The sequence below is a fragment of the Geotrypetes seraphini genome, chromosome 7 (assembly GCF_902459505.1).
Source record: "Geotrypetes seraphini chromosome 7, aGeoSer1.1, whole genome shotgun sequence".
NCBI lineage: Eukaryota > Metazoa > Chordata > Amphibia > Gymnophiona > Dermophiidae > Geotrypetes > Geotrypetes seraphini.
The window spans coordinates 156,143,265-156,166,596 of record NC_047090.1 but is presented as its reverse complement, the minus strand read 5'-3'; the positions used below and the strand labels follow the sequence as shown (position 1 = coordinate 156,166,596).

General features: G+C 42.8%; 1 long non-coding RNA gene across 1 annotated transcript in view; it reads right to left on the bottom strand.

Annotated features, from left to right (window-relative positions):
• The window catches only part of LOC117363536, a 44,772-nt gene extending 32,965 nt beyond the window's left edge, over window positions 1-11,807 (bottom strand). Inside the window, exon 1 of the long non-coding RNA XR_004540089.1 lies at window positions 11,712-11,807. This is a non-coding gene — a long non-coding RNA (uncharacterized LOC117363536). The remainder of the gene's footprint in view (window positions 1-11,711) is intronic.
• Window positions 11,808-23,332: the final 11,525 nt, after the last annotated feature.

Below are 23,332 nucleotides of genomic sequence, written 5' to 3'. Positions count from 1 at the left end.
GGGACACCTGGTAAGAAAACTAATAAGTGCAAGAATGCTTCCCCTCCCCGACGCCATTAATCTTCAGTAAAGTCATCACTCTTATCCTATTCATTTTAGCGACCTGGAAAGTCTCCATTTTTGACCTTTAGAACACCTTGACTATGATGAACCACTCCTCATTTCATCACAAAAGTCTATGAGCCACAAATAGACCAGCCTCTATAGATTTCAGCCTTGAGAACCCATTAAAGTCTGTCATCAATTGCATGAAATTTGACTTTTCATAACATAGCAAAAACATACCTGTAACTTCAAAGATGTAGTGTTTTCTCTTTGAAATCTGGACCCATGAAGCATTTTTACAGAAGCTTACTGAGAAATTTAAATAAGCTGTCGCACAAAGCAAATTTTGTGTGAAAGTTTGTTATATGAGTGATCCCTTTGTGAAACTTTAAACAAAAGGATTTTGCTGTGTTAAACAGTACAAAACACTGAAGGGGATATTCTATAAGTGGTGCCGAAACGTAGGTATCGATAGGCACCCTACCAGCACCTAAGTTAATTGAGAAATGCCTATAATTTTATGGCCTTCCTTTTTATATTTTATTGAATTCTTATTTTTATATTAATGTAATTCACTGAGAACTGTGGTAAGATTTGGCGGTATATCAGATTTTAATAAACATAAACATTTAAAATGGCAAAAACCAAAAATAAAGTGCCTATTGGCACCTAAATAAAAAGCGCCAGAATCATACCTACTTAGGAGTTTGAGGCGGCCAAATACAAAAGTAGGCATGGCCAATGTCAGAAGTGACGTTAGGTGGCTTAAAGCGTCTATGTAGGTGCAATTCATGCAAAGATAGGCGCTGGAAATATAGGCCTGGAAAACCCTGACCTACGTTTATGGCACCAATCTAGTCTAGTCTTCGATTTATATACCGGGTCATCTCCCAACCGAGCTTGACTCGGTTCACAGGTAATTAAGACTAGAGTACATAAAAAGAAGAGCATGAGAGAAGTAAGAGCTGTATTATTATCATAGCAGGGAAATCCCCAATCAGCTGAGCCGAGAGGACTCCCCAAAACCACCGTTTTGAGAAGTCTTGCCTGCTCAGCTGATCAGGGATTCCCCTGCTATGATCAACTGAACCTGCAGGGAGATCTCCATTTCTTCTCTCCCTCCCTCCCACCCACTGATACCCCCAGTCCTACTCCAAAGAGAGCCCCCTCATGCCGAGGCCAACACCCCACACTCCCCCTGATACTCTTCCACAACCCCTGATGTCCCCAAGCCCCCCTTCTGACACTCCCCCAACACCCCTCCACACCACTCTGTACATTTGAAAGAAACATCAGCAGGAGCGATGCCCACTCCATTCTGCTGGGTTTTGAAAAGCCATTCGGGGAAAATACAGATGTATGGTAACCCTATTCCTTGTGACTCTGGGCAAGTCACTTAATCCTCCATTGCTCCATGATAGATTGAGCCTTCCAGATTGGAAAAATGCATCGGAACCTGATTTGTAACCCATTCTGTGCTCTTTTGGAAGGACAGACTAAAAAAATCAAATAAATAAATATGGCAGAAGAAAATCATACATATAAGGCAAATAACATGTTATTTGGCTGTGTCATTCTCTTAATGGATGCTGTAACTTTCCCCTCTATATTTTCAGAATTATATACTTTTTTACTTAAAATACTTTTAGGATTGTATCAGAATTAGTTTGATGTAATTGAACCTTGAGGATACTGAAGATTTGTCAGCTATAATACCTGAATCTAATTCAAACCATTTTAGCTTTGGTAGAACAAGTCTCTGTAGACATGGATAATACATAAAATGAGTCATTTTACAGAAGAAAAAAAAAAAAGATTGGCTTTGAGGAATGGGGAAAGAATTGCATTACAATTAGTTCTTATCCAGAGTAAGCAATTGTTCCTTAAGTGCTCTGCAAATGCGTTTAAATTGACATTCGAACAGAATGCATGAGGCAGTAGCTACTTATTTCGATCAGTGTTGGGCTCATCTGAGCAGAATAGAGCTAAGTGAAGTCTAAGGTTACAGTACTAAAATACTGTACCCATCAAGCAGAGTCACTAGCAACGTTTCCATATACAGTACCACAAGGGACTTGGACTCTATTTGTGATCTTACAGCTCAGTGCATTGCCTCCAGAAAAGGATCAGAAGAAAAGCATGGTGAATTTCAGTGACCGCTGCTACTGACATGAGGCATAGGGATAGCTTTCATCTCAGACGCTAGTGCCAAGGGTCCATGCTTTCACAGACAGTGTTCCAAACTTCTTCTTCTCCCTCTCTGGCTCACTCACTCATGTATTTTGTTGGGGTTTTTTTTTTTGCACACTGCACCAGGAGTAGAGTAGAGGCCTAGTAATTAGCACAGTCTTCCCGGAAGAGGTGGTGGAGACGGAGACTGTGTCTGAATTCAAGAGAGCTTGGGATAACGGTTACTGCGGATGGGCAGTCTGGATGGGTCATTTGGCCTTTATCTGCCATCATGTTTCTATAACCATAAAGCTGTATGACCTCACAATGCAAGTGTTAAGAAGCTTAGCCAATAGGGAGAGGAGGAGATAGTGGATGCTGTGGATGGGCAGATGTGATGGGCCATTTGGCCTTTATCTGCCATCATGTTTCTATGTTTCTTAGTCACTTAACCCTATCTGCTGGGAGAGATAAGGAAAATACTTAAGAGTACCTGATTATTACTCAATGTACTGTAAACTGCTTTGGGTCAATCTTTTCATGAAAAAGCAGTAAATAAATAATAAATATTTATTTTTGGCTCAATGTACTTTTGTAAAGGTAGCCCTCCGTTTGCAAGTTCCAAAAGACTTATGGGGTAGCCACTTGTGTGACAGTCTCTTAGCAGACTAATAGTGAGGTGGTTTGTCATTGCCTTCCCCTTTCATCTTTATTCCCTGGCTAAGGTTGGGAACTCATTTACTGACCAAACAGTAACATGATGGCAGATAAAGGCCAAATGTCCCATCCAGTCTGCCCTTCTGCAATATCTACTTTTTCCTCCTTTCTTTAAGAAATCACAAATGCTTGTTCCATGCTTTCTTGAATTCAGACCCAGCCTTTGTCTCCAACACCTCTATAGGAAGACTATGCATTTACCACCCTTTCTATTAAAAAAAATTCCTTAGATTACACCTGAGCCTCTTAACTTTATCCTATTCCCTCTCATTTCAGAGCTTTCTTACAAATGAAAGAGACTCGCCACATATGTATTTAAACGTCTCTATCATATCTCCCCTCTCCTGCCTTTTCTCCAAAGTATACATATTGAGATCTTTACATCTGTTCCCATACGTCTTATGACAAAGACCACCAGTCATTTTAGTAGACTTCTCTGGATCAAATGTTTATATCTTTTTGAAGGTGCGGTCTCCAAAATTGTTCACAATATTCTAAATGAGGTCTCATCAGATTCTTATACAGGGGCATCAGTACCTCCTTTTTCCTACTGGCCATACCTTTCCCTAGCATCCTTCTAGCTTTTGCTGTCACCTTTTCAACCTGTTTGGCCACCTTTAGCTCATCACATACTATCACACCTGGTCCTCATTCATGCACGAAAGTTCTTCACCCCCTAAATTGTACCATTCCCTTGGGTTTTTGCAGCCCAAATGCATGACTTTGCATTTCTTAGCATTAAATCTTAGCTGCCAAATTTCAGACCATTCTTCAAGGTTTACTAGGTCCTTCCTCCTGTTATTTACACCATCAGGAGTGTCTACTCTATTGCAGATTTTGGTATCATCCACAAAAAGGCAAGTATTACCCGACAGACCTTCAACAATATCACTTATAAAAATGTTAAATAGAACAAGCCCAAGAACCAAACCATGAGGCACACCACTGGTAACATCCCTTTCTTCAGAGTGATCTTTATTGACCACTACCCTCTGCTGCCTTCCATTCAACCAGTTCCTAATCCAGTCCGTCACTTTGGTGTCCATACTGAGGGCACCCAGTTTATTTATTAGACGTCAGTGTGGATCACTATCAAAGGCTTTGCTAAAATCTAAATACATCACATCTAGCGCACTCCCTCTATCCAATTCTCTGGTCACCCAGTCAAAGAAATTGATCAGATTTGTTTTACAAGACCCACCTGTAACCCACTGGCTTCCAGAAACTTCACTATTCTCTGTTTTAAAAACATTTCCGTTGATATACTTACCGCAGAAGTCAAACTTACTGGCCTATAGTTCCCTACTTCTTCCTTACTTCCACTTTTATGGAGAAGAACCACATCCACCCTTCTCTAGTCCTCCGATATCATTTCTGACTCTGAAGAAGCATTGAAAAGGTCAGCCAATGGAGCCACCAGAATTCCCTAAGTTCCTTCAGTACCCTCAGATGTACATCATCCGGCTCCCTCATTTTGTCCACTTTTAGTTGAGCACAATCTTCTGGAAATCGATCAGTGTCTACCACACCTCCATCCCTATTTGCGTTTGTCTTCTGTGGTCCTGCTCCCAGTGCTTCAGCTGTAAACAAAGAAAAGAAAAGCACAGTTACTTACCATAACAGGTATTATCTGGGGACAGCAGGCGGATATTTTCACATGTGGGTGATGTCATCCACGGAGCTTAGTATGGACAGTGCTAAAACTGTACTGTCTCTTTAACTTCTTAAGAAGCTTCCAGACTACCCACACTGCACAAACACAAGTGTCTTCCTGCCCGACATTGGATCGTGGTTCTTCAATTCTGTAAGCAAGCTAAAAAGCCAACCAGGGTGAGAGGGATGTGAGAATATCTGCCTGCTGGTCCTGGAGAACACCTGTTATGGTAAGTAACTATGCTTTATCCTTGGACAAGAAGGCAGCATATTCTCATGTGTGATACTCCCTAGCTTATTGAACGGGATGGTGGGAGAGTTGGCTATTAGGAAGAAAATAAATTATGTAAAACTGCTTAGCCGAAATGACCATCTCATCTGAAATAGGATTCTAGACGGTAGTGAGATGTAAATATGTGAATTGAGGACCAAATAATTGCTTTGCAAATATCATCAATGAGCGTGGAACGCAGAAAAGCCACTGATGCTGCCATAGCTCAGACCCTGTATGCTGTGACACGTCCTTCAAGCTTCAGCCCAGCCTGAGCATAGCAGAAGGAAATGCAGGCCTCGAACCATGTGGAAATAGTTCGTTTGGTTACAGGTAGACCCAATCTGATAGGATTAAAAGAGAAGGACAGTTGAGGTGAAGATCTGTGTGGCTTAGTTCTCTGTATGTAATAAGCCAAGGCACATTTACAGTCCAATGTAAGAAGAGCAGTCTCTCCAGGGAGAGAATGAGGAATGGAAAGAAAACAGGTAGTGCAATGGATTGATTGAGGTGAAATTCTGTGACTACTTTTGGAAAGAATTTAGGATGAGTTCTAAGAACCATTTTACTGGGATGTTTATTTGTATTGATATACCACTCCGCTACAACATCAGTGCGGTTCACAAAAAATTAAGACAAGGAAAAGAATGCCAATATTTAAAAAGGACAGGAAAAAAAAAGAGAAAAATTTAATAGTTGCTGCAGGACCTAGTTCCCTAAAATTACAAATTAAAAAAATTCAGATTAGGGAATCACACATCAATAAAGACCTAAAATTTAAAAAAAAAGAAAAGAAAATGCCAATCCAAAAAGATAAGTCTTCAATGGGGTCCTAAATTTAGAATAAGGAGGCTTTCTAATCCGGCAATGTTAACATGATGTGGGAGTGTGTGGCACAGTGGTTAGAGCTACAGCCTCAGCACCCTGAGGTTGTGGGTTCAAATCCTACGCTGCTCCTTGTGACCTTGGGCAAGTCACTTAATCCCCCCCCCCATTGCCCCAGGTACATTAGATAGAGTGGGACAGATAGGGGAAAATGCTTGAGTACCTGAATGTAAACTATATTAGACTATAAGTGGTATATAAAAATAAATAAATATTGTTAATAGGAAACAATTCAAAGAAACAAAATATAGAAAACACTAGTAATGGAGAAACGCATTAACAACTTTATTTTTGGCTGTGAATCTGGAAAATACATTTTGTTTTATTGTGACAGCTGAAAGCTCTGTAGAAGTTAGCTTTGTAAAAGTCAAAAGCCATTATTTACCCCCTCTTCTACGAAACTGCGATAGCAGTTTTTAGCGCGGTGAGCCACACTGAATGGCCCGCGCTGCTCCCGACGCTCATAGAGTTCCTATGAGCGTCGGGAGCAGCGTGGGCCATTCAGCGTGGCTACAAACTGCTAGTGCAGTTTAACAGAAGAGGGGGCTTAGTGTTTGTAAAGCACTAGTATGTAAAAGTGCGCGGCGGCATTAAGAAATTGAGGGCTCTTTTTACTAAGGAGTGTTAGGGCCTTACCGTGCGGAATAGCCCGCACTAAATTGCCCCACGCACTAGACCTTAACGCCAGCATTGAGCTGGCGTTATTCTAGAAGCGTACCGTGTGGTTTAGCGCGCAGTAATTTCCTGCGTGAGCTAAAAACGCTAGGGCACCTTAGTAAAAGAAGCCCTGAGTTTAAAGGCTCCTTTTACTAAGGTGCGCTAGGGCTTTAACGCACGGAATAGCGCGCGCTACATTGCCCCGCGCGCTAGACCTTAACGCCAGCATTGAGCTGGCATTAGTTCTAGAAGCGTAGCGCGCGGTGTAGCGCATGGTAATTTCCTGCGTGCGCTAAAAACGCTAGGGCACCTTAGTAAAAGAAGCCCTGAGTTTAAAGGCTCCTTTTACTAAGGTGCGCTAGGGCTTTAACGCACGGAATAGCGCACGCTACATTGCCCCGCGCGCTAGACCTTAACGCCAGCATTGAGCTGGCATTAGTTCTAGAAGCATAGCGCGCGGTGTAGCGCACGGTAATTTCCTGCGTGCGCTAAAAACGCTGGCGCGCCTTAGTCAAAGGAGCCCTAAATTCCTGCTGTACCTCCACCCTTTTTAGCACTTGGTAAACCGCGTTGATTTTACTTTTGTAGCAGTGAGTAAGTGAGCTTTAACGCTCATTGTTATGTAAACTGCATTTGATCTCTCCCCGCAGGTAAAATATAGATGCAACGGCCGATTCCCTAGTGATGTCCCATGGGAGCAACGAGAGGCCTTTCCTATTTGTTTTTCTTACAAATGAGATGGTAGAGACAAATTATTGCCCATCTTCTTGTCACCAGGCGCGTGATCTCTCCTATGTCTCAACTGATCCATGTTCCTTAATTAGAAAAGTAGCGAGCTCGGACAATCAGCAGTCAGTCAATAGGAATAGTGCTCTCCATGAGCAATGAGCAATTGATCAATAGCAAAAGTGGTGTCTCTGGGCCATATGCCATCCATCAGCCTCGAGCCATTTTCCCCCAAACCTCTACTAAGATGAATTTCATTAGTCACTTGGCTATTATGAAGTGGTTGCTGTGAAGCCCCTTTGCGGAGAGCAATTTCAGTAACTTAAAAGCAAACTCTGATTAATGTCATCCACCTAACATGGCAGCTGTACTGGAAGGAGCATCATAATTTGTTGGACCCGAACGATCTTTTAACATTTCTGTACATTCCGCAGTGTTTATGGCATTTAATTCCTCTTGGAACGCAATCTATACAGTTCGTCCGGCGGTGCTTTTCGTGAGCCTAGTGCGCTCTCCAGGGGGCGGCAGTCTTGAATGAGCAGTTTAGTGACAGGCACCCAAAGGGTTGTGACATCTTTAACATAAACCCATCAGCGTGAGGGGGTTTTCCAGTACAATGAATTAAGCAATTTATTTGGCTATAAAACACCAGAAAACTAGTTAAGTGAATTTTATTGTGGAATCAATATGGTAATAATACTTCAGCTAGTCTATATAAGTTCAATTGAATTAACCAAGTTTTTTCTACCTTTGTATCGATTTTTCCCTTCTCCATCCATATCCAGTCTATATTAATAACCTATCATTTTAATAAAGAATGGGGAAAACAAGATCTTTCAGAATGTGACTTTCCTAGTTACAAAACAGGCATACAAAATTCTAGACAATGAAGAAATACAGCTCTTTGCGTTTCATTCTGGATTTTTCCATTTATATTTCTTTATTTAGGTTTTTAACTTGGTTGTGAGCTGATACCAAACATTTCTATGCTTTCCTTTAAACTTGCATAATGCTAAAATATATCATTTTGAGTGTTAATATTAGTTTAGGGTACCAGTATAAACCCCTCAGAGCTTATGATCTACAATACTGAAATGGCAGATACCCATATTTTTAGATGTCCAGATCAGAAAGTGATTTCTCCATACTTTTTAAGGCTAAATTTTGACAGTATTAGTGGATAGGCCTAAGAGTTAATTTGGATAAAGGGTTTTTTTTTTTTTTTACTTTAAGGACCTCTTTTACAAAGCTGCGGTAGTGATTCTCCTGTGGCAAGTGCACCGAAGCCCATAGGAAATGAATAGGCTTCGGTTCATTTGCTGAAGCAGAATCACTACTGCGGCTTTTTAAAAGAGACCCTAACAGGGAAACTCTATAAACGGCGCAAAAAGATATTAGTATATTGGCTTCAATTACGAGCTTTAGTAAGCTCATAATTGGAAAAAAATTAATTTAATTGGGTGATAGGTGCCTATCTTATGACACTTAACGGCACCTAACTCCAAAGTAGGCGTGTTTAGGGAAGGGTGGAAAAAGAGGTGCCATCAGGTACCATAATGTAGGCTTTTAAAACCCTGGCCTACATAGTAGGCGCCTAACAGATGCCTAAGTTTCGGTTAGGCAGGAATCTATTGGGTGCCTAAGTGTGATTGCCATGAAATAGGTGCCTAATTATAGGTGCTTATCTTTTTTAGTCACCCATTACAGAATCTGTCCCCAAGTGCATTAAGGTTTCGCACTTAGATGGCCCTAATAGCAAAAATCAGTGCACATTAGATGCAAAAGCTGCATGCTAGTGGTTGGGGATGTGTCCAGCATGTTCTGAGCAATAGCAAGAATTTTAATAAACATAAAAACAAGCATTTGTTTATTTATTTATTTAAAAATCATATAATCTGCCCATATCTAAGCAGATTACAAATAGAACAAACAAAATCCATAAGATAAAAACACCAAAAAACCCAGTATAAAATACAATAAAAAAATTACAGATAACATTAATCACTTCATTTCTTCAGTCACTGCTTCTTAACCACTTAAAAGGTTTCTGCAAAAAGAGAGGTTTTAAATCATTTTTTTTAAACTCCGAAAGTGATTATTCATTCTCAGTTGTCCAACCAGATTATTCCAAAGCTTCACCCCTGCCACTGAAATAACCACTTAGGGGAAAATTCTATATATGGCTCCATAAATTGGGCACTACTTCCACAGCCAACGTTTGGCATAAAAAAAGCATTCCAACAGCTGTGAGGCACAAGAAATGAGGCAGAACCAAATCTGCAAGAAAACACATTTATGTGCCCGTTTATAGCATAGCATGTAAGTGTTTCCAGCTGATTCTGCAAAGGGGGAGTGAAATGGCCAGGCCAGGGGAATTCCCTTGAAATGCACATAATACCCTTTGCTAATGGCGGAATGCTATCCAAGACCGTTCGCCACCCATTCCCCACCTAGTTCCTGCCCCTAACACATTAAAAACTTAACAACCAGTTAAGTGCCCGCTGAGGTGGCTGCTGCTAATAATCAGTGGCACCTAACTGGGAAGCTCTGTTGAATATCTCTGCTAACTGGCTAGGTTAGGAGCAGCCTGGGGATGGAGTTTGGGTGCAGCCACAACTCTAGGGTTCCCAGATTTTCCTTTAGGAAAATCTGGATCCCCCTAGCCTTGCCTCCAGGCCCACCTAGTTCCACCCAGCTCCGCCCTAATCCCACCCCCAAGCCCACCCTAGCCCCACCCTTACTGCCTGCTCTTGTTGGGCAGGGAGAAAGTCCGCGCGGACTTCCTCCCTGCCCGACAGAGCTTTTCAAAACCCGCTTAGATTCTCATCACCTCTCGCTTAGACTACTGCAATATACTTCTCTCAAGTCTTCTACTCAACCATCTCTCTCCCTTCCAATCCATTCAAAATGCTGCGGCACGACTCATATTCCACATGAGCTGCCACACTCACATTACATAAGAACATAAGAATTGCCGCTGCTGGGTTGGACCAGTGGTCCATAGTGCCCAGAAGTCCGCTCACGCGGCGGCCCTTAGGTCAAAGACCTGTGCCCTAACTGAGACCAGCCTTATCTGCATACATTCTGGTTCAGCAGGAACTTGTCTAACTTTGTCTTGAATCCCTGGAGGGTGTTTTCCCCTTTAACAGCCTCCGGAAGAGCGTTCCAGTTTTCCACCACTCTGTGTGAAGAAGAACTTCCTTACGTTTGTACGGAATCTATCCCCTTTTAACTTTAGAACATGCTCTCTTGTTCTCTATACCTTGGAGAGGGTGAACAACATGTCTTTATCTAAGTCTATTCCCTTCAGCAATTTGAATGTTTCGATCATGTCCCCTCTCTTCAAGTCACTTCATTGGCTTCCCATCCATTTCCGAATACAGTTCAAACTCCTCTTACTGACTTACAAATGCATTCACTCTGTAGCCCCTCAATATCTCTCCTCACTTATCTTCCCCTATGCTCCCCCCTTGAACTCTGTTCGTTGGGTAAGTCTCTCTTATATGTACCCTTCTCCTTTACCACCAACTCCAGACTCTGTCCCTTCTTTCTTGCCTCTCCATATGCCTGAAACAGGCTGCCAGTCAATGCATCATGTTCCATCTCTAGCAGTATTCAAATCCAAGCTAAAAGCCCATTTTTTTGAAGCTGCTTTCAACTCCCACTCTCTGTTAGATACCTATACTCATCGTATCGTTCCTTCTGCTATACACTCCCCAACCCTGAGATGTCATGTCTGTCTTTCCAAATTAGATTGTAAGCTCTTCTGAGCAGGGACTGTCTATTGAATGTTATATGTGCAGTGCTGCGTACACCTTTCAGCATTATAGAAATGATAAATAGTAGTAGCAGCTGTGAGAGGCATAAAAAGCCACTTAAAACCATGGGCTGAATATCTGGCCAACAACAGCAATAATAATAATAATGATAAAATGGCATTCAACAATGCTCTGATTATCTATAACTTGCAACGTGAACAGATCGAAAGAAAACTGGGCTATGAAATGTGCGAAACTTTATGGAAGTGGAAACTCAAGCGCAGCTACATACTGTGACCGGGTGCGGCCAAGCTGGGCTCAGCAAGTGGCCTTACCCGGAGCACATAAACCTCAGCTGAGCGGTTATGCGAAGTCCTAATGGTAGCTTGGTATTGGAATAAAGGAAAAGCAACCCAGTTCAGAGTCAGAGGTGCAATTTCTCAAGAAAACTTTATTGAACAAAAATATCAAAACAAAAACCTTCACTAGGCTCCTTCAGGTTTGTATCACCTGGTATCCTGGCAGCATTTAGAATACAAACAATAGGCGGTTCTCAGCTTACCGTCTCCAAAAGAGAAAAAACAAAAACTGGTTCTTAATGTAAAGCTTTCTTCAAACCCAAAAACTTTCCAGCCTTGTCTTAAGGTAGTACATATTCCACATTTTCTTTCAGCTGCCATAACAGGAAGAGATCAGCTTGTTTTCATACTTTCAATAATGGGCTGCTCTGTTTCCTCTATCTCCATATCATGTGCAAAGTCTTCATCAGCTAACTCAATATCCTGCCCAAACACAGTTTCACCACTCTCTGTGACTTCTATATCACCCACCTCTGCCTGATCTGGTAGCCAGGAGGTAGACTGTGGCTTCTTAATTCCTTGGGCTGGCAATCGGCTGACTGGCTCTGGCTTGCTGGGTTGGGAGCTGGTGTGTTCTCTGAGGCTGGTGCTCCCACTGCTTCTGGAGCTGGCTCCCCTGCTTTGAGAAAGTTAATCCCTTTTCTCTCACTGTAGGAAGCTGATTAATCCTCCCTGCAGGTGGGTTGGTGTAGCCTGCTCTCACAGAGCTCCTCACCTGGTCTAAACCCATTTTGGGACTGATTGGAAGTGGCTTGTATTCCAGCCCTGCTCTTTCCTGCCCCTGGTTCTAGGCCTGCTGGGAAATGTAGTCTTTCCACTTGTTTCTTTATACCTGGCTTAGGTAAAGCTAAAGCATATCTGCCCGCTTTAAGCAGGGCTTTAGGAGGTTTCAGTGATGGAAGGCTTGGCTTATAAGTATTCCTAGGGGCTACTTTGAGACTATCCTTAGCCGGTTTAGGAATACTTGAAAGGGTTTTAACCCTATTTCCCTTCTCTGGCAAGGCTTCTTCAATAGGAACAGGGTGACCCTGTGACAATACATACTTTTAGTCTGTACGTTACACCTATACCATAAATGCTGTAATCTAATCCCCCTACGTCCGCCAATCTCTGTATTCTCATGAAAGTTTGTTCCGCTTTTACTGTGAATGTACTCTTGTAACCCCGTCCTGGGCTTCTTTGGGACGACGGGCTAAATAAATGATTAAATAAATAAATAAATAAATAAATATATAAAATACAGTAAGAATGTATAATGAAGACATAAAGGTGGATTTGGGGTTTGATTAGGGCAAAATTGAGGAAATAAAAGGGATACAATTTGAAAATGGAAAACTGCTAAAATATGCACACAGAGACAATAGTTATAAGTATCTAGGAGTTTTGCAACTGGATGACATCTTACATGAGGCAGTTAAAGATAAAACAAAATCGTAAAACCTAAAGGGGTTCCAGAAAGCCCTAATTCAAAACTAAATAGTTGAAACACTACGAAGGTCATACATACCTGGGCCATTCTAGTCAGATGCACAGAATATAGACTGGAACCCAACTACAGGAACCCAATGACAATGCACCATACTTTGCACTCCGAGATGACATTGATTAGGCTATCTGGCTATATTTTTCATGAAAAATAGGTGGTTGGGGGTCTGCTCCGAGTTAAACAGACCGTTGAAGAGAAAAATCAGGGGCTGATTGATTACAGCAGGACCAGCAATGAGAAAATGTTAATCAAAGTTTGCAGGGAGAAGATCATTAACATGGCAAAGAAGAAAAATGAATATAGAATTGAATAACTGAAATCCCATTTGGCTAACTGGAAAAAACAAGGCCTTACATGGACAATACCTTAGAGAAATTAAGTATAACATGGACACTACCAAGAAAAAGACTGATGGACTAATTTTTGCAGTGGAGGAGCACACTTTACAAATTAACTGCATAAAAGGAAATATCCAACATATTTCACCTAAAAGCAAACGTAGAATATGGAATGAAAAAGGTGAAACCACTGACCACTTGCTTAGTGGATGTAATATACGGTAATAGCCCAAACTTGCTGAAAACAACATCACAAGAAGGAAGCCACAAAGATCTACTGGATCTTGTGCAAGAAGTACGACTTTAGAATCAACAACCATGTAGAAAAAAAACAATCACAGAAAATGTAAAACTCAAGATGTTAGGGGACTTTCCAAATTCAAACAGACTGAAATTGCAGTATAGCACACATGATATCATGGTAATAAAAAAAAAAAATACTGTGATTTTCATTGACTCTGCTTAGCCATCTCGCTCCCTTCCAATCTATCCAGAATTTGGCTGCACGACTCATATTCCGTGAGAGCCGCTATATTCATGTTACCCCTCTCCTAAAGTCACTTCATTGATTTCCCATCCATTTCCGAATACAAGTTTCAAGTTTATTAGCATTTTATATACCGCCTATCAAGGTTATCTAAGTGGTTTTACAGTTAGGTACTCAAGCATTTTCCCTCTCTGTCCCGGTGGGCTCACAATCTATCTAACGTACCTGGGGCTATGGAGCATTAAGTGACTTGCCCAGGGTCACAAGCAGCAGTGTGGGGTTTGAACCCACAACCCTAGGGTGATGAGGCTGTAGCTTCAACCACCATGCCTCAAACCCCTCTTACTTACCTACTCAGCTGCCCCTCACTATTTCTCTTCACTTATCTCCCGCTATGCTCCCCCCTCCCCCCCCTGCGAGCTGCGCTCAGCTAGTAAGTCCCTCCTATCTGTGCCCTTCTCTTCAACTGCCAACTCCAGACTCCGTCCCTCCTACCTTGCTGCACCTTATGCTTGGAACAAGCTGCCCAAATCCCTACAGCGGCAGTGTTCAAGGCCCAGTTAAAAGCCCACTTCTTCGAGAGTGCTTTCAACTCCTAACTCCTCTCACCTTGGTTTCTGCATCCCCAACCCTATATGTCATGTCTGCCTCTCCAAATTAGATTTTAAGCTCTTCAGAGAAAGGACCGTCTATTAAATTTCAAAATGTATAGCGCTGTGTATGCCTTTCAGTGCCATATAAGTGATAAATAGGAGTAGTAGTCTCCTGGCATTAGCATATGCTTTGTCACGGGTGCAGTTATATAGAAGCAAAAAAAGTCCCTGTTGGAAGCAAAGTAAGGAGAAGTTTGTAGAGCAACTTCCAGTCTGAGCTCCAGAGAGTCAGGTGAATTAAATGACTGCCTTTAGAGGCAAAGTCTTTATTAGGAAGAGGGGCCTGAAATATAGAAGATATGCAAGAGTTTGAAAGGAGGTAACAAGAATGCAGTGCTGAATTACAATGCACTTTTGGTTTTTTTTTTTTAACAAAATTTACAACAGATTAAAACAATTCACAGAGAAAGTACAGGATGTTGTAAAACTGCACATCCAAAGGGAGCCAAGTTCCAAAACTCAATTGTCTGAGCTTTTTGAAGTAGTTTATGAACACCAAAGAAGTGAAAACAGCTCCCCCCTCAATCATGACTCCAAGCACCAGTTCTAAACAGGCAGTTAGACGTCAGTTATGCATGTCTAAAGACAGGTGCCAATGCCAAATACTACAACGATCCACAGAAAGCACGTTTAGAACACGCCCTCTTTAAATCTATGCATGCCGTGGTATATACGTGTAATGTTACCCCACGTAGAGATCCAGGATGCAATTAGCGTGCTAATCAATATATCAGTAGGAGGCAGCTAGATAAGTACACCCAGAGCAGTTGTAGATTTAGGACAAGTGAAAGAGGCATACTCAAAAGCAGCAGGAAAGCGAATAAATGCAAATGACACTCATAAGAACATATAAAGAGTGAGTGAGTCTTCCAGTACAAGCTGCTGAAAATTCAGCTGCTTTCGAAAAAGCACAAATACTTAAGGGTCATCCAATGCATACTCGGAACATGCTGCCTTTAAATCTGTGTGTGCCACGAGTCGAGGGCATAGCCAAGTTTCAAGTTTAATTTAAAAAATTTGATAAAATCGCTTATCTCGATATACTAAGCGAATAATAATAAAATATTGGGTACAATTAAAACCAATAGTTTAACACTACAGACAACACAGGAGATTGACTAACTGGTACAAGAGGGTAAAAAGGGAGAAATACAATCTTATTGGGGAAAGAAACAATAAAGGCAGAAGTTGATTGGGGGTGGGGGGCTGAGGATAGACTCTGGGGGGCTAATAATTTCATCTTAGTCACCGCTGCCACTCCCAACCATACATTTGCTGGTGGGAAAGGCCGAGCCCTGCAAGCCGAACAGTTTCCCTGCCATCTTGCATGGCCTGAACAGCAGAAGTTGGCAGGCTGCTCTGGCATCTGACACCTAACACTTCCACGCATGATTTGAACTGAGCATGCAGAATACAAAAAACAATAGTGTCGTATGATAAGGATTTTACGCTTGTGAAGGGCACCTGATCCTTCTGAAATCATCTCCATGGTTCCCCTTGATTAATCCCAAATCAGATATAGCAAAAGCCAAATATGTAGGTCAGTGGTGTAGCTGGGATTCAGTGGTCTCTGGGTGGGAGACCAAGAAGGCCCCTCCTCCCATATACACCTACCCCAGGTCCAACATTATTCCCCCCTCCCTCTACACACCCAGATGTTTACTTAACTGCTGGGTCCTTCATCAGTACAACAGGCTGCCTCTTGGGCCAGCAGGGCCTGGCTGTGGCAGAGGAAAGGTCCTGCCAGCTAAAAAGGCAGCTTTTAGTGCTGGTGGAAAACTTGGTGGGCAGGTAAGCATCTGGGCGTGCTGGGTAGGGAGAGAGGTGCTGGACCTGGATGGGAGGGGTAGGTTGGAAAGATGTTGGACCTGGCTGTGCAGAAGGAAGAGTTCAGCTGCAGGCGGCCCCTACCATTGGGCAGCGCTGGGCATCTTGCCGGACTTGTTCATTGATAGCTATGCCCTGATGTGGGTGCTTTTGCATCCATGCAAGAGTCAGTTAATTTTCAAACAAGCACTATCCTTGTACTTTACCATGTGAAGGTCAATTCTAGAGAATGACACGGTGACACAATTCATCACCATTCCCGTCCCTGTGGATAACCGCGAGAAACCATCTTCATGTCATTCTTTAAGGAGAGAGGGAAGAATCAGAGTATGAATGGCCACAACTACTGACCCGCAAGCTTTGCTTTGAAGAATGCTGGTGTAGAAGGACTGAGGCTGAAAGAGACACTAGAAAATGACATGGGATTATTTCCCGCGGTTATCCGCGGGGACGGGGACGGTGATGAATTTTGTCTCCGTGTCATTCTCTAGTCAATTCAATGACTGCCCCCAGATTTATGTGTCTCTTATTTGGACAAATGAACAGAACAGCAACACTTTCACAGGTAAGTGTAACTAGGGTTGCCAGATTTATCCAATCTGGACCCCCTAGACCTGCCCCCAGGCTCTCCCATCCATGCCCTGTAACACCCTAACTCCACCCCCCAGTCCTGTCCTAGCCCCGCCCCCTCCCCTCCCCACTGCTGGCTCTTGTCGGGCAGGGAGGAAGTCCACGCATGTGCCAGGTTTTGAAAAGCCATCTGGACCCCCTCAAAAGGAGGACATGACTGGAGAAATCCGTACATCTGGTAACCCTAAGTGTAACTAGCAGCAAAATGGCTAAGGGCTGTTCTGTAAGGAAGTGGCACTTTAGAAAGGACTTCCAGCTCAGAATATGGAGGTCCAAGTCTGTACAACACATATAGATGTCACGGTTCAAGGTTTAACTTTGTTTAATAGACCACAAATCAATAATAACTAAGGCCCCATTTTACAATGCCATGTAGCCGGGTGCTCAGATGCCCATTCAGTTCCTATGGCACTTACTGCGCCAGTCCATGCTGCTGGCTTTAGTAAAAGAGGATGTAAGCGATTTACAAAGGTAAATATTAATATAAACTTTAGAAGGAAGGAAAAGGAAAAACCACATAAGGGAGGTAAGTTACAAATTGTTGCACGGGGGTGGGGTGGGGGGTGGGAGAACAGAAAATAATTAAACCCTAAGGAGCAAAAGGGAGGATGGAAGTGAAAGCAGAGGACATGACGGTGACATATCATTTTTAATGTAATTTTTAACGGGATCTGCCCACATTCAACCTGTACTAAAATACATGAGAAATGGACGTGTAGCATGAGCATCCATTCCACAAGGGTTCTTCAAAAAGTTTCCGCACGCTCATTTTTTCATGGGAAATGGTTGGGGGCGGGAGAAGTGGTAAGAGGGCGTGTTGTAGAATGTCATGTGACCAGTCAATCAGGCAAAATAGGGTGATTATGAGGAAAAGTGATGTAACTGAAGATACTTAGTAAACGGTGTTTAAAAAAAATAAAAAAGTGTGAAAACTTTATGTAGATCCCTCATACAAACTGGAATGTCCAAATTATGCATGGGGCAAAACAAGAGTAATGGACATCTTTATGATACCATAGGAATGGCCACATAGACATCCATGCAGAGTAGAGGGGTAGCCTAAGCCTTAGAGGAGTGGCTGAGAATCAGGGGATCAAGGTTCAAATCCCAATTCAACTCTTTGCGATTTTAAATTATTTTTAAATTTTGAGCTCTCCAGGAACAGAAAACTCCTACTGTTCCTGAATGCAGTGGCGTACCAAGGGGGGGGGCGGGGGGGGCGGTCCGCCCCGGGTACCAAGCCCTGAGGGGGTGCTCCCGGTCCGGTCCAGTTATCCCCCCCTGCGCCGGGTGTCGCGTCTGGAAACAGCCTGCAGCAAGATCGCGATGCCAGAGATCTTTGCCTGCTTCGACTGTTTCCTCCGCCACGGTCCTGCCCCTCCTCTGATGTCAGAGGAGGGGCGGGACCGCGGCGGAGGAAACAGCCGAAGCAGGCAAAAATCTCTGGCATCGCGCGATCTTGTTGCAGGCTGTTTCCCCAGGGCAGTAGCGTACCAAGGGGGGCGAGGGGGAGGTCCATCCCGGGGGCCGCCTTAGGGGGGGGTGCACAGCTGGCCCGGTCCCTATCGCGCTCCTACCCTCCCAGCGAAAGCAGCATCGGCGCCATTATCGGAAAAGGTAATGGCGCCAGGCCTTGGAGCACCAAGGCAGACCGCTTCTCCCCCCTCCCAGCCGAAACCCCGCTGACCATCCTATCTCTCTCCCCCCCCCCCAAGTGAACCTTTCTGACCCTCCCAGCGAAAGCAGCAAACCTCCCTCCAGTAGCGTCGGCTTTCTCCTCCCTCTGCCGCATCACTGATGACGTCATCAGTAACGCGGCAGAGGGAGGAGAAAGCCGCGAAGGAGGTTTGCTGCTCTCGCTGGGAAGGTCGGAAAGGTTCACGGGGGGGGGGAGATAGGAGGGTCAGCGGGGGTTCGGCTGGGAGGGGGGAGAAGCGGACTGCCTCGGTGCTCCATTACCTTCTTCGGGCAGCAGCAGCGTTTACAATTCGCTGCTGTTGCCGGCTTCAGGCCTTGTTCTCTGCCGGGTCCTGCCTACTTCCAGTTTTCATGAAGACAGGACCCGACAGAGAGGAAGGCCTGAAGCGGGCAACATCAGTGAATTGTGAATGCTGCTGCTGCCCGATGAAGTTCAGGACATCAGGACATCGGGGAAGGAGCAGGGAGAAATCGGCTGCTGGCTTGGGGGTGAGGGTAGGGAAAGAATCGTGGAAGTGGAGAAATCGGCCCGATGGCTTTGTGCAGGCTAGGGGGAGAGAGAAAGAAAGGAAAAAATAAAGAGGGGGGGCCAGGGGAAGAGAGAAAGAAAGGCAGAAAGAAAGAGGGGGACCAAGGGGAGAGAAAGAAAGGCAGAAATAAAGAGGGGGACCAAGGGGAGAGAAAGAAAGGCAGAAATAAAGAGGGGGTCAAGGGGGAGAGAAAGAAAGGCAGAAAGAAAGAGGAGGGCCAGGGGGAGAGAGAAAGAAAGGCAGAAAGAAAGAGGGGGACCAAGGGGAGAGAAAGAAAGGCAGAAATAAAGAGGGGGGTCAAGGGGGAGAGAAAGAAAGGCAGAAAGAAAGAGGGGGGCCAGGAGGAGAGAGAAAGAAAGGCAGAAATAAAGAGGGGAGCCAGGGGGAGAGAGAAAGAAGAAGGATCAGAAGAAGGACCAGAGACTCATGAAATCACCAGACAAAAAAGTAGGAAAAATGATTTTATTTTCAACTTAGTGATCAAAATGTGTCCGTTTTGAAAATTTATATCTGCTGTCTATATTTTGCACTATGGCCCCCTTTTACTAAACCGCAATAGAGTTTTTTAGCGCAGGGAGCCTATGAGTGTCGAGAGCAGCGTGGGGCATTCAGCGCAGCTCCCTACGCTAAAAACCGCTATCGCAGTTTAGTAAAAAGGGAGGGGGAATATTTGTCTATTTTTGTATAGTTGTTACTGAGGTGACATTGCATAAAGTCATCTGCCTTGACCTCTTTGAAAACCCGCGGAATATAAATGATAATTAACATTTTCTCTGCGTACAGCGTGCTTTGTGTTTTTAAAATTTTATTGTTGGTAGATCATTTTGACTTGGCCACAAAGGTAAGGGGGAGGGAGGGAGGGGAACTGCTGAAAGACATCTAATAATCCTTGCAGGCTTGACTGCAGGGAATTATTTTTGTAAAATCATGTTTTGTTATGTGACTGGCATTATCTAGACTTTAATTTCTATGAATGAATAGAATGAAAATGATATAAAATTACTTGCTTGTTTTTATGTGCGTGCGCTGAAGGAAAGTGGAGAGAGAGTGGGCTGAGGATGCTGAAGGGAAATGGGGAAGAGAGTGGGGAGAAGACGCTGATTTATAAATTGACAATTGTACAGAATATTGTTTCTTTTTATACTTTAATATAAACAATTCAAGGCTTGTGTGGATGGAATCAGGTGGTTTGCGGGGATGGGGACCGAGCTTACGGGGATTAGTCCAATAAAATTGTATTTTTTTATATCTCATTATTTGTTTTATTTTTATTTGTTAATTTATAAAGTGGTGATTGTTATGTATCAGTTTTTTCAAATTTACATCTACTGTCTTTATATTTTGCACTGTTTTAGAGGACATGTGTTACTGTTTTTTGTGGTGTTGCATTGTATCCAGGGTCTGGTTTCTTGGCGGATCAGTTTAACTTTTGTCTACATATTTCTATTTTTAGTTTGTGATTATTCCATTTTGGGCGAGGGTGTATCTCTGTTCTGTGTGTATGAAAAAGACATAGTTTTCAGTTGGCATTGACTACAGGACCAATTGACTGTGCGGGATCTGGCTTGTTTAGTTTTACAATGTATGTGTTGGTGTTCTAGTGCTCACTGCAGTGTTTAAGATGCAGCCTTTTCCTAGGTACACTCTTGTGGTGCGATATGTAGATTGGTACTAAAAATCATATTTTTCATATAGATGGGGGGGGTGTCAAAAAATGATGGGCCCTGGGTGCCACATACCCTAAGTACGCCACTGCCTGCAACTACTCCATATGTACTTCTAATGTCATGACAATTTAGACATAATTTATGTTTTGTTATGTTTGGAATAATGGTTACATATATGAGGTTCAATAAAAGAAAATTTTCACTGCCTGTTTCTATTCTGACCATTTATTCCATTTCATGGTTATTGCAAAAAAAAAAAAAAAAAATTTTTTACATGGGGGGGGGGGGGGTGTCAAAAAATGATGGGCCCCGGGTGCCACATACCCTAGGTACGCCACTGCCTGAATGTACTGTGCATCACTTCAATAGATTTCAGGCTTGCAGGTATTTATATATTTATTATGTTTTCAACTATTATATCAAGTAAATACTTGTACAGAAAAAAAATTATATAGTCTAATCTAATACAAAGCCAGGAACTTTAAAAAAGAAAAAAGAAAAAATTCAAACTATGCATTTCTCAACTCCACTTTTTCTTAGATCCAAGATTACATTAAGAACATTTCAACAATAAAAGAAGGAAAAAAATCACCTAACACCTAAAAAACAGAGAATACCTAATTCAAAGAGCTCAAAAGTCATCTGAAACTCCCTTGTGGTGCTTCATGGTCAAAAATGCTGTAAGATGTGACAGTTCAAAGAAAACATATTTCAAGGATTGATATCTCACTATACATTTGCTTGGATATCTTAAATAGAAAATTCCACCAATTTGGGTAACCCCAGGTTTCAACAGCAAAACAGGGTTCTTTTTGTACATTCAGGTGCAGTAGAAATTTTTCTGTCCCTGGAGGGCTCACAATTAAAAAAATATATATATCACAAAGAGCTGAATTGGGACTTGAACCTGGGTCCCCTGATTCTCTGTCCACCACTCACCATTAGGACACTCCTCAACTTTGCATGGAAGTCTATTAAGGAGTTAATTTTAAAAGCGATTTTAGTATCATAAATGTCCAAAATTCTTCAAACTGTCAAACAGTCCTGCATCCTATGCTAGTTTCATATTCAGTGGAGGGAGGGGACAGCAACCACCGAGGGATCAAGGAATTGATCTTGTTATATGGTAAGCAGCTGAATAGTGCCACCATACATGTGGAGGACATTTTTGATAGGATGTCTGACTTTGGACAATTTGATAAAAATGTCCATTTTGTGAACCCGCAAGAAAATCTATCTCTTTTTATTTTTTAAATGGCTCAGCTAGACGTCAATTTATTTTTTTGCCATTATAAAAAATAAATAAATATATATATACATATATTGGAGATATATATATTGGAGATATATATATCTCTATCTATCTATCTATCTATCTATCTATCTATCTATCTATATATATATATATCTCCAATTTAAAAACATCAAAAACAAGCCATGTGGATGTTAGGAGGGGGTGAACATTTTTAATGAACTGGCCACACAGAGCAGTGGGGCACCCTAGGAGAACTGCTCCGAACTTCACATTAATATCCAAATTGTGCCCTGGACGTTTTGTAAAATGCTTGTTTATCACTGTACAGCGTCCAAGTGCTAAGACCACCTTAATCCCACCCAAAACAGACCTATAACATTCCCCCTTAAGATTTAGATGTACTGGAGACAAAACAACCAGAAAAAAAACATCTAAAAAGTTTCAGATATGCCATATTGGACATTTTGACTAGTAAGATGTCCAAGTGCTGATTTATGCCATCTAATGGATGTCTGTCTTTTTTTGAAAATGAGTCCCATAGTGACCAGTGATCACTGGTAAATCCATGCATTCAGTATATCTTTAACGACATGTATAATGGTGCTGAAAATATGGTTTTTAAAAATTGCAGCCAGCATTAAAAAAAAACAACAAAAAAACCTGTTCACCATGGGAGCTGAAAATTAACCTGTTAAATGTGACTGCCTCTAGGAAAAAGAGACTAGTGGATCCAAACTATATACAGTGACTGATTTTTCATGTTTTATACAACATAACTAGAATATTGAAGGCCTGTGGGAAAAAATATTGAGGGGGGCCCCTTATAATATTAAGGAAACTAAATATATCTCCCTCCAGCCACCCCCCCCCAGGCTCCAGCTCATCTTCCTCCAGTTGCCCTGCCAACATGGGTCAGTCCATCTCTTTCCAACATCCAGCTCCCCTCCAGGTTCGAACACAGCCCATCTCCCTCAAATCTCCAGTCACCGCCCCCTAGGGTCCAGAACATCTCCCTTCAACCCCCCTCCCCCTCCTTCAGGGTCCAGCATATCGCCCTCTTTCACAAACCTAATCTTCCCAGCTCCTCTAACCTGGCTTGTGTCGATGCCAGCAGCAACGGCAGCGATTAAGGCACACTGCTCTGGCGGTGACCCGCCAAATGCGAACATGACAATTGCGCACCGACATTTTCGCGCACAGACAAGTGGACGCACTGAATGGGAGGTGACCTGACAATTGCACCCCGACAGGATACTACTTTTGAGGGTTACAAAGTAACCCTCTATTTTGAGGGTGGACCCTCCCACTACACTCAAAAAATATCTAGGGTGTCAGGTCAAAAGCGCGCCGGGACAAAGGCGCGCACAGACAACTGAGCACAACGCGGAGGCGCGCACCGAAGAAAATGACTGTTTTAAAGGGCTCTGACGGGGGTGGGGTGGGGGGAAACCCCCCACTTTACTTTATACAGATTGCGCCGCATTGTGGGGGGTTTGGGGAGTTGTAACCCCCACATTTTAC